The sequence below is a fragment of the Anastrepha ludens genome, chromosome 3 (genome assembly GCF_028408465.1).
Source record: "Anastrepha ludens isolate Willacy chromosome 3, idAnaLude1.1, whole genome shotgun sequence".
Taxonomy (NCBI): Eukaryota; Metazoa; Arthropoda; class Insecta; order Diptera; family Tephritidae; genus Anastrepha; species Anastrepha ludens.
This window is the reverse complement of record NC_071499.1, coordinates 40,368,387-40,380,801: the sequence shown is the minus strand read 5'-3', so window position 1 is coordinate 40,380,801 and position 12,415 is coordinate 40,368,387. Positions and strand designations below refer to the sequence as shown.

The window sequence follows — 12,415 nt, the reverse complement described above, 5'->3', positions numbered from 1 at the left end:
TATGGCATGTGTGTGTGTTACATATATTCTTATGCACACACAAACACTCCTTCCCCTTTTGTATGTAATATTATTCGCTTTTATGGGGGGCGTGTTTTGAAAGCGAGAGTCGCAAAAGTTGTTGACATTTCAAGTGTTGCGTGCGCGTAATTTTCTATATATTTTTCTTTTGCTTATTTTTGTTGCCGCTGCTGCTACTGATGCTGCTGTTAGATAATAGCCGTTGCCACCAGCGGAGAATTGCGGAAGTCGTTGATAGCGTCAAGTGTTTAATAATGAAGAGCGTAATTTACAAGATGTTGTTAAATTAACTCAAAAGTGATGGGAATTTATGTTTTAAGTAAATAATTGACTTCGTAATTGGTGAATGATAGAGTGATTTGCCGCGATGCACCACTAGTTCGGGTGTTCATTTGAAAGGAAGTCAATTAAACGGAGTTACTACTAACTATTTACGTGCAGCTGCAGCATAAATTTATTAAATAATTAATTAAAAATGTATGTAAATTTATTTTGTCACTGTTTGAGTGTGAAATCGAGTGTGGCGAAATGTTTACGTATTTTAGCTGTCCCTTAAACAGTTTGACGCTTTTACTTCGTTTAACCCACCGTTGGACACCCAGGTCTGGCAAGATTTTTTCGACTTTGAACGTCAATTTAACCTATTTCTATTATAACTAACGGCATGAGCTTTCGGCTAGCTTCTTAAAATTTAATTTTCTATCGATTTGCGGATACACCTTTTTTATGCTTAGATAATCTACTTTTCAAAAACTATATACTTAATAATGAGCGGAACATCAAGGCTAATCCAAAGTCATTTTGGATTTTTGTAAAGTCTAAAAAGTCGAGTTCGAGCATACCTGCTTCGAGGGTGTTGGATGATAAATTTGCAAGAACACCTGCCGAAGTAGCTAACTTATTTGCAGACCTTTTTATGTCTAATTATGTCTCAGTTGATAAGGTATCATCTCTAAATTTTGGCAATCTGCACATCTCTGCTTATGACATTTTCAAGGGGTTGCTTTGCACGTCATCGTTTTCTAACGGATGGCTTGCATGGGCTTTCATACACCTTTCTGCAATGGCTTAAGGGGACGCGGTGGTCCAGAAATTTCAAAAAATCGATTTTTTGTTTTTTCGATATTTCAAAAGTATAGTATAAAGTAAGTGTCGGGACATAGCTACAGTCATACTGATTCATAATTTTTTTTGATAAATAGTAGACCCAAAATGGACAACACCGTCCATGTCCAATTTTTCGGGAGCGTCAACTTCAGCGCCATTTTTTAAATTATTAAAATTAGAATTTTGTTTTTCCTTTTTTTATGTAAAAGAACTTAAATAAAAGGCCTAAAAAATGTAAATATCGTTTTTAATGTTTTTTTTGTTAAAAAAAAATTACACTAAATTTCCGAGCTCTAGACCACCGGGACCCCTTAACGTTTATTAACAAAAAATGGTTAAAAATTGAATCTTTAAATTAATAGCCATCGCTGGCGACACATTTTCCCATCTCTCAGGAAATTTGTGGATGCCGCGCCAAAAAAATTGGCTGTCTTTGGCCGCAAACCAATCATCGAGGCATTTTTTGGCTTCTTCGTGAGAATTGAAGCGCTGCACGGAAAGTGCGTGGCCCATCGATGCAAACAAATGATAATCGGAAGGCGCCAAGTCTGGTGAGAAATAAATGAAATAAATGATTTTGGAGTTGCTGAGTCCGAATTTGTTATCCATTTATTTGTGCGGGGTCAAACTGAAGGAAGGTCAGTTCAAGGTCAAACACAGACTATTCAGCGGAAAATTAAAAAAAAAGGAATAAATGGTTTTGGAGTTGCTGAGTCCGAATTCGTCATCGATTTGTTCGTGTGCGGTCAAACTGAAAAAAGGTCAGTTCAAGGTCAAACAAGACCAGTCAACGGAAAATTAAAAAAAAAATTGAAGTATACGGCTTTGGAGTTGCTGAGTCCGAATTCGTTATCCATTTGTTCCTGCGGGGTCAAACTGAGGCAAGGTCAGTTAAAGGTCAAACTCAGACTATAAGCGGAAAATTTAAAAAAAAGTATACTCATGGTTATGGAGTTGCTGAGTCCGAATTTGTTGTCAGCTTGTTATTGCGGGATCAACTTCAAGGTCAGTTGAAGGTCAAACATAGCTTATTCACATTTTTAACACATCTTACACTATTTCTAATAATGTACTACAAAGCTTAATAGAGTTTAAGTATTTTGGAGTATTATTCGATACGAAATTTTCCTTCAGTGGTCCCATTAATTTTATTCGTGCAAAACCCTATTCGGTTCTAGGCTTCATCCGTCGCAATACAGCTGACTTTTCTGATCCATATACCTTTAAAATGCTCTTTACGGCTCTTTTTCGTTCTCACTTAGAGTACGCGGTTATCATTTGGAGACCTTACGACCAACTCTCGATTAATAGAATAGAGCGCGCTCCAAAAAAGTTTTCTTCAGCAGGCATTACGTTCCCTACGATTTAAAAATAAAATAATTACACTTTACAAAAAAGCATTATGAATTTCCTGATCTAATCAGTTCGCTAATTGTGGCCCTATGCTTCACTATGGAGGAAAAGGAATAAATTAATAATTGAAATATAATTGAATTGGCAACACTAACAACTATACCAGGTAATTGAAATCTCCTTTGCAATGCTCAGTTATGTGATTTTATCGATTTAATTTGTCTATTAAAAACCAGTAAAGTTTAGTTTTCACTTAATCTGCGTCACGACTCAACAACCGATTACTCAAGTTGTTAAGCCTTGACGCGTGACGTGTTCAATTGTATACAAGATATTCTTATTCTCTACCTGGTCAATTTACAGCATCGTTTCGGCAACATATTAATCGATTTTTAATTCTCGATTTTCGATTTTCCATATTTGATTTTAATATTTCCCAACTTTGTTCAAGCGAAAAACGAGCTATGAATTAAATTTCAATGCAAATGGTTTGGAAGCCATCCGTTTAAGGAAAAAATAAAGGGTTATCAGTTTGGAGGTACTTTTTCTAATAGAGGTTTTTTGAAAGATCATGCGTGACTATTGTGAAACTAAACACATACTTTTTTAGTATTCATTGACATTTCATCATGGAAAAACTTACACCTCAACAACGTTTACAAACCGTAAATTGTGCTACAAAAAATCGACGCACTGTTAAAAGGGTTCAGCGCGCGCTCGGACCAATTTATGGTGATCAGCGATGAGACGCATTTTTGGTTTCATGACTATGTCAATAAGCTGAATTGCCATATATATGGGCAGATGAGCAACCCGAAGCCATTCAAGAACAGCCACTACATCCATTGAAAACAACCGTTTGGTACAGCCTATGGGCTGAAGAAATCATCGGCCCATATTTCTGCAAAGGCAAGACTGGCGCGAATGTGAATGGCGAACGCTATCGTCTATGATAAACGCCTTTTTGATACCGGAAATTGAAGTCCGTGATCTCCACAACATTTGGTTTCCATCTCTTGACGAACAAAAGTGGAAGAAGAAGACCTCCTTTACGTTGAAAAGATCAGGTGGAGAAGGACTTGGCTTCACTTGGTGTTTCCAATTGGTGCGGATTAGCTCGAGAAAGAAACGACTGGCGCGCTTTGTTGAACTCGGCCAAAAACGAGTAAGCGGTTATCGCGCCCATTACGAAGAAGAAGGGAGAAGGACTGGGAAAAAATGTAACCTTTCTGACGCTAGAAGAGCGTCAATTAAGCTCTTAAATCTAAATAGAGAGACCTTAAGAACTCTCACTGATTACTATAAGGGTCATTATTGCCTGCGTCTTCGAAACTGAGAAAGTAGAATCAAGCGTTTGCCATTGTTTGCGAGCTGGGCGATGAAACACCAGAGGTAGCGGTGCACTATGCCCCATAAAAAGAGGTTTTCGGTTTACTGAAGATAGTTTAACGTGACAACGTCATACGAAAATACTGATGGAATGGTTGCATTTTTCAAAAGAAAATTATAATTTTATTGTATTTGTTTGATAGATATTTTGTATGAATATAGAGAAGGCGGCAAATGGAATCGCAATGGAATTGATCAAGTTACATTTACACAAACGTGAAAAATTTCGAAACATTTATCAAATTCATGAAAGATATGCTCAATTTCGATTGTGCATCAGACGTTAAAAAGTCAACAACACCAAGACATAACATAACATAACATAACATAATATAACATAACATAACATAACATAACATAACATAACATAACATAACATAACATAACATAACATAACATAACATAACATAACATAACATAACATAACATAACATAACATAACATAACATAACATAACATAACATAACATAACATAACATAACATAACATAACATAACATAACATAACATAACATAACATAACATAACATAACATAACATAACATAACATAACATAACATAACATAACATAACATAACATAACATAACATAACATAACATAACATAACATAACATAACATAACATAACATAACATAACATAACATAACATAACATAACATAACATAACATAACATAACATAACATAACATAACATAACATAACATAACATAACATAACATAACATAACATAACATAACATAACATAACATAACATAACATAACATAACATAACATAACATAACATAACATAACATAACATAACATAACATAACATAACATAACATAACATAACATAACATAACATAACATAACATAACATAACATAACATAACATAACATAACATAACATAACATAACATAACATAACATAACATAACATAACATAACATAACATAACATAACATAACATAACATAACATAACATAACATAACATAACATAACATAACATAACATAACATAACATAACACAACATAACATAACATAACATAACATAACATAACATAACATAACATAACATAACATAACATAACATAACATAACATAACATAACATAACATAACATAACATAACATAACATAACATAACATAACATAACATAACATAACATAACATAACATAACATAACATAACATAACATAACATAACATAACATAACATAACATAACATAACATAACATAACATAACATAACATAACATAACATAACATAACATAACATAACATAACATAACATAACATAACATAACATAACATAACATAACATAACATAACATAACATAACATAACATAACATAACATAACATAACATAACAAACATGCAGTTCAAACAAGGTAACGCCGCATGAGCAAGATAACGACGCATTTTTTGGTGCGTGCAGCCGGCTACATCGAATTATAAGACGTTATCACGTCAAAATTATGATAACTACTTTTTGGCTTGCTTTACTACCTTAAACAGGGCTTTTTTCATAAACTTAACTGTTTGCCTTTGAGTTCGAATGATATCGACGTTCACATTCAATAAGGCAAAAGCCAAATGGCACTCAGTGTCAAATGTACACGACTTATCCTACCAGACTTCAACTAAAAACGTGTTTCACATTAGTTTAGGTTTTCACTGCAGGGTTGGTATGAAAATTTGGAACAGACAAGTGCAACGAAGCTCACTATTACGCTTGGTTATTTCCATTATCTTCTCCCAGCTGCTTCATTTATCAAGCATAGCCCTGGCGTTGATGAAATCTCTTTCAAATTCTTGGTCGATATGCGGCTCATTATTATTTACAAAGTTATTCGACTTTTTGTGTCCTTGTGTATTGCATTTATTTTGCGTTCTTTCCCTTCAGTTGCGTAGCCGCAGGGAATGCGCGTTTACGTGGTGAGAAAAATAAGGGTGCCTGATATTATCATAAAAATAACACCAATGGTCACTTTTATTCTTTTCTTTGTTTGTGGTTTGTGCTTTTATTCTTTTGCGGTTTGTGCGAGTGTACATTTCCCCATTTTTTTTATTCCTTTATTCCTCGTTTTTTTATTCCTTTATTCTTCAATTTTTATTCCTTTATTAAAACAAAATCTTTACTATTCTCTTTTGACACTTTCTGCCAACTGCCCAACTAAACTACTGCCGAGTCATTTCAGTTATTGGTTATTGCCATGGGCGTTTAATGAATACAATAATATTTTCTTGTTATTTTTATTATTGCTATTATTATTACTGTCATTTACTGGTGTTCGTCTTTTATCATAGCATCAGTTTTATTAATATTATTGCCTTACTTTTGCTTGGTTTAATACTACTTTTCCTTTTCGTTGCATCGATGGGTATTGTTTTGCGGGGGAAAAATGTCTGATAACCTCTAAAGTACACTCTAACGTGACATTTGGAAATCGCTAATGAACGATGAATAAAAAGGGAGGTGAAGGAGAAAAAACTATAATATTCGTTTGTTATACGTGCACAAATTGTATTGCAAAAGTATTCCGGAAAAATATTTATATCTATGTTTGGTAGCTGAATAAATTCTACGTTCAAATCCTTTAAGGTTTTTATCCATTCCAGGAGCATCATAGTCACATTTAACAAAGCTTTGGATAATACAAAATAGTATAGTAATATCAGGTCAGTCAATAAGTTCGTGCGTATTTTACCCATAATTTCACTTTTGTACGATTTTTGCACACAAAAAATTATTCGCGGAATATAACGGAACTATTTATATTTTTTTTTTTGATATATTGTGCATTCAACAATTGATTTTAATGGCGGATAGAAGCACGTGTTGCTAAAAAATAAAATGGAATCTTCGAACGTGTATAAGAGGCATATTTTGTATTTTTTTGGTAAAATGCAACAACTGGTGCTGCAAAAATAAACACTGTTCACGGAGAGAATACCGTGAGTGTGAAGTTTTTAACTCCGACGCCTTGCTCAAACTCGTGGAAGCTGAGCCAAATTTGACAGTCGATAGCTCAGAGGTTAAATTCATCGCATGGAACAGTTCACAGGTTCCTGGTTCAGTTGAGAAAGGTTTCAAAGCTGGGAAAATGGGTTCCGCATAGACTTTCCGTCGCCAACCTTCAGCAGAGAGTGAATGTGTGATCTCAGCTGCTGCAACGGCTTGAAAATTAAAGTTTTTTGAACCGTATCGTTGCTGGTGAAGAAAAATGGGTCCCTTACAATAATCCTGTTCGCAAATGCCAATGGTTAGATAAAGATGAAACACCAGAACCGACCCCTAGAGATGGCCTTCAACCCAGGAAGATTCTCCTGTCTATTTGGTGGGATATGGCCGGTATTGTGCCGCATCCACGCTACTCTCCGGATATTGCACCTTGGGATTATCACCTTTTCCGTGGACTTCAATCCCATATGAGTAACAAGAACTACTCCTCAAAAGAAGCTATAAAAAGGGATATCTTCGTATTTTGGCTCCAAGGACAAACCATTTTTTGAGCAGGGAATTAAAAATTTGTCTAAACATTGGGAAGACATTGTAAATAATGAAGCAAAATATATTATTGATTAATTAATACTTTAAACATTTTTTTTATTAATTTTAAAACCACCTTTAAAAAACGCACGAACTTATAGACTGGCCGATATTTCAATAAAATGAAATCCGATACCTCTAAATTGATCTCCCCTTTAATAAAGGGTTAGGGGTAGTCAGAAATTTCACAAAATTGGACTTTTTTTTGCATTTTATTAAAGTATAATATATTAAAAATATTGTGTGAAACTTTGAAGTGAATCCGACAAGTACTTTTCGAGTTATTCAATAATGAACAAAGGGCACACGGGCGATCCGGAGCGTTCGAGAGCAAGTAGCTAGTAGCTGTCACGTTTGAAAGTGGCAGATAAGTGCGCTAACGATAACACTAGAGAAGGTAGAATGCTACGTAGGCAACAGCAAATCGATATTTTGGAAGCGGCTGAAGAACTATGATATGGCCCAGGAATAGATGACACAGTGCAAGTAACTAAATATTTTGTATAACTCTACATAAATCGATAACAAATTTAAATAATATACGTTTTTCTCAAAACTATGTGTTTTGAACTGGGGATCACTGTAACTTAAAAACCGCTTGGTAGATTTCAATAAAATATAAATTACTCTTGAAAAACATAAAAAACTCGTGCCTGATCGAAGGATTTTTTTTTAAATTTCGATTTTTTTTTAATTCATTTTTTTCTCGAAAATCTGAAAAATATTTCGTGAGGCCGCCATATTGTTAATTTTGAAAAAAAAGCTTCGATCAGGCACGAGATTATCTATTAATAAAACAAATTTCTCTTGTCCGATTGATTTTAGATGAATCTCCAAGGACTTGTGATGATCACCGCAACGGACTTTTGGAGAAACGGGCTCGACCAAAAACAGCGATAACTTTTACAATTATTAATTTTTGTTTTTGAAATTTTGTTATATTTTTATTTTTGTAAAATAAAGCAAATGACTAGCAAAAAAAAAAATTATTGAGAATCATCAGTTTTTCGGGCCTTTGACTACCCCTAACGCCTTAATAATAAATTACTTTCTTTATTATAAATAGAAATCTTTAAAAATGTAGCATTTGAGCGTCAGTTAAAAAAGAAATTTCAACTGTTTCCGCCCGGGATCGAACCGGGGGCCTTCCGCGTGTTAGGCGGATGTGATAACCACTACACCACGGAAACAGATAAATACCGAACAGCATAGCGGTTATCTGTAAGTGTGCGAGTAGTGCTGCTATCAGCTATTGAAATCGCAAATAAAAAGAGAAAGTGGAGTACATAAAATTGGTAATCTAAGCAAATAGCAACGAAGAGATTAGAAAATAAGTGGATCAAAAATTTGTTGTTTAAGGATTTCATTTTTTATTTATTTATATGTTTATTTATATTCATTCTTTCGACTGCTTAGCTTTGGCAAGGCTAAGAAGTGTTTTTTAATAAATATTTAAAGTGGTTCTATAGACAGATATAACGAGTAAATGTTTTTATATTTCTTAATATTTTTATATTAAGATTTTTAATTAGCAAACCTAAGAAATTGGCCAAAATATGCAAACGCCGACGGTAGTATTATATATAGATACACATATATACCTATGTATTATATTATGTGCATACGAGCATGTCATCTTAGATCTGCAAATGCGGCAGTTTGCCATCGCAATAGTTTGCTTAATGTCTGCCTTCGTTATTTTAAGATTTATCTGCTAAATAAATTGTCTGTCAACGCTAGACGGAGTGGAGCTGCTGATTAGATCCAGCTGCTTATGTTAGTATGCGCTTATACACTTACGAACAAAATAATAGGATTGCGTTATTTTTACCACTTTTGAGTGTTTTTCTTTAGTCGACATTTCTACGCTTCGAACTTGCACTTTTTTATACTAAAGTTTGGAAAATATAATAATACAAAAGACATTACATTCTGATTAGAAAGTTTTGAAATTTCGCAGAAAAATTTATTGAATTTTTATAAATCTTCCACAAAGTTGAAAGCTTTCATTTATATGATATTTGTTGTCGAATGAGCTATGTTTTGATAAAAAAAATAAAAAAAAAATAAAAATATAAAAATATAAAAAAAGTGCGTGTAGCTTAATACACATGACGGAAGTGAAAGTTTCAAGGCAGACAAAGAAAGAGGGAGAGACCCGAGAGAGAATTAGAGAGAGAATGAAAGAGAGAGAGAGAGAATGAGATAGAGAGAGGGAGAGAGAGAAAGAATATATATCTAAATAAATTCACAACACTTGCAGAGAATACAAATGGACAAAATTTACAAAAAACGGAGAAGGGTCGACCGGTGTAGGTAAACGCCGGAGACAAACCGTGGCAACAACGCGCACTACTCCGAGCGAGTTAAGGAATGATTTCATTCACAAATAATAAATAAAAATAGTTAAGTAAATTCTAAGTATAATCATGCAGGGCTGAACAAATCCAAATATATGTATTTTAAGAATAACAAAAGATAAGCATGTTTTTCTTAAACAGTAAACAAATATGTTGGCAATCAGCCCAGCATTAACATAGTGTTAAGAACTACCCAAAAATTAAATTCATAAAAATAAATTTTTATATATCTTATGTAAAAAAATAAAGGCTCTAAGGAAAAGAAGTGAAAATACAGTGAAAAAAGAAATAAAAAATCCAATCCAATTCTCATAGAAAGGAGCAGATGAGAAAATCTTTGGAGAAACGTACTAAACGATACGGAACAAATCGGCGTGAACACCATGATTCAGCAGATGGCCAATTTGCAAGTAATGCTTCAGAGCATCCTAGCAGAAAATGCAACATTAAGAGCCCGGGTAGAGCAGATCCAAGTTAACGAGTGGAACCAGTCAACATAACTTATACCAATCCAACCGATATCAACCGTTTTTAAAGCACTACTGGTATTTGACGGCAACATTTCTAAATACCGCGTATGGAGGGAAGATGTCTCTAGACTTATGGATGGAATTAGTAATCATAGGAATTCCAACAGATACGTTGAAGCTCTATCAATTATAAAAACTAAAATACAAGGTGCAGCAGCTGACGTGTTGACCAACCATAACACAATATTTCATTTTGATGCAATCAGGAATGGATTGGACTATACCTATGCTGATCAACGACCTTTATATGTGTTGAAGGACGAGACGAATAGACTTCCACAAGGTAAACACAATTTAAGTGAATTCCATGACAACGTGAACAGAGCCCTGACGCTAATCACGTCAAAAATATCTACATCTGCTCATAGCCAAGAAGTAACCAAAGTAATGACTGATGAGGCAACACATGGAACATCGAATGTTACGTCTAGGCTATGCACAACAAAATATTCATCCAACCAACAATAAACACTACTATGAGAAACAACAATCCCAGAAACGTCCCATGTATCAGCAGAAATTCAACTATAACCAGCCGCCATTACAATTCCCAAAACCAGAACCCATCCACACAACGTCTGGAAACACAACATTCAGGCAACCAACTCAGCATCAAAACAACTACCAGGACGTGAATAGAAACAATAAAAATTGGAAAAGGCCACGAGGTAACAGTGGCCACTTCACCAATCAATACCAACAATCAAAACTCATGCGGAACAACAACTTAATATGCGAAGAAAATAACTTTAGCACAATTGTAGAGACAGACATCAATATATATTGTATATAGATCAAAGGCAAACGGTCAGGTAAACCGAACGCGCAATTCCATATCAGAATTGGCAAGAATATTAAAAATAAAGAATTCAACATCAGCAACCGAGAAGCTATTTGTAGCTATAAAGGAATTGAACAACACAACCCATACCGTCACAGAAAAAAAAAAACCAAAGGATATACATTTTAACCCAATAACATACAGCAAGGAAGAAATAGTAAACAAATTAAAAGACGCATCGGAGAAAACAGTACAATATCTAAACCCGGGAACTAGGCACCGAACTTTCAAACAAGGAGACCAGATATTGGTGTTAAGGACTAATATCAGAAGTAAAAGCGACAGTCGTTGCAAAAAGTACGTAGTGCAGGAAGATCGTGAGGACACGATTTTGACTAAGGAGGGAAAAGTGATTCACAAAGACAACGTAAGAAATTACACAGTTACAGGAGAGGACAATGAATTACTTGATATTACTAGCCATGGTCATCATAATCGCAATTCAAGCAGAAAGAGACACCAAAATAAACGCCATAACTAACAGGCAATATATTCTAACTAGAACCGACGATGCATATTTATTTGACGAATTCACAATTTTATTCTACCTAACTAACAGGAAACAGAAATAAGAGCCAAAAAGTAGGCCCAAAAAAAAAAAAAACGCCAAAAAATTGGGACCCAAAAACGCCCCAAACAGTGCACACATAGGAAATATAACGCCTAAAAGTAGCCACCAAAAATATATTTCCTACAAGTTTGCACCAACAAACAAGCGCCAAAAAGAAGGCAGTGTAATTTCTCACTAGAAACTAACAACTACAAGGAAAAACTCAGGAAAAATAGCCTTAAGTGTATCTAAGATATATATAAGGTATAGCGCTCTCTCTCTCCTTTTCCTCTACGTTATATCTTTTTTCCCTGTCGCGAAACGAAATTGCCCAAAACGTTGCATGGCCTTGAAGTTTTACTCTCCATTCTCGCTCGTCCATCGACGCCTAAGAAGTTTCACTTCAAAAAGAAAAGTAGCCAAAACTCCTCAAAACATTGCGATTCTTTTATTTTGCTCGTAAGTGTTTATGGTAAAATCAGGTTTTCTAATATATTATAATTGTTAGCACTCAGTGCTGTGCATAATTAGAATTTGTCCACAAAACACGATCTTTCTATTTATATGTAAATCTATTTGCGGTTGTGTCGCGTGTGTGGCATCATTTACGGCTTGCGTAGTGCCCCCTGTACCTTTGTTTATATACGAGTCGAGTGTATGAAATAATACTTACATATGTATATAAGTATGCATGTATGAGTCGAATATCTAAAAGTAAGTGTCGAATGTC

At 34.4% G+C, this 12,415-nt stretch overlaps 1 non-coding gene across 1 annotated transcript; it reads right to left on the bottom strand.

Moving 5' to 3' along the window:
* Positions 1-8,521: 8,521 nt before the first annotated feature.
* Positions 8,522-8,594, bottom strand: Trnav-aac (transfer RNA valine (anticodon AAC)). Its single transcript has one exon. It is a non-coding gene; the product is annotated as a tRNA-Val (tRNA).
* Positions 8,595-12,415: the final 3,821 nt, after the last annotated feature.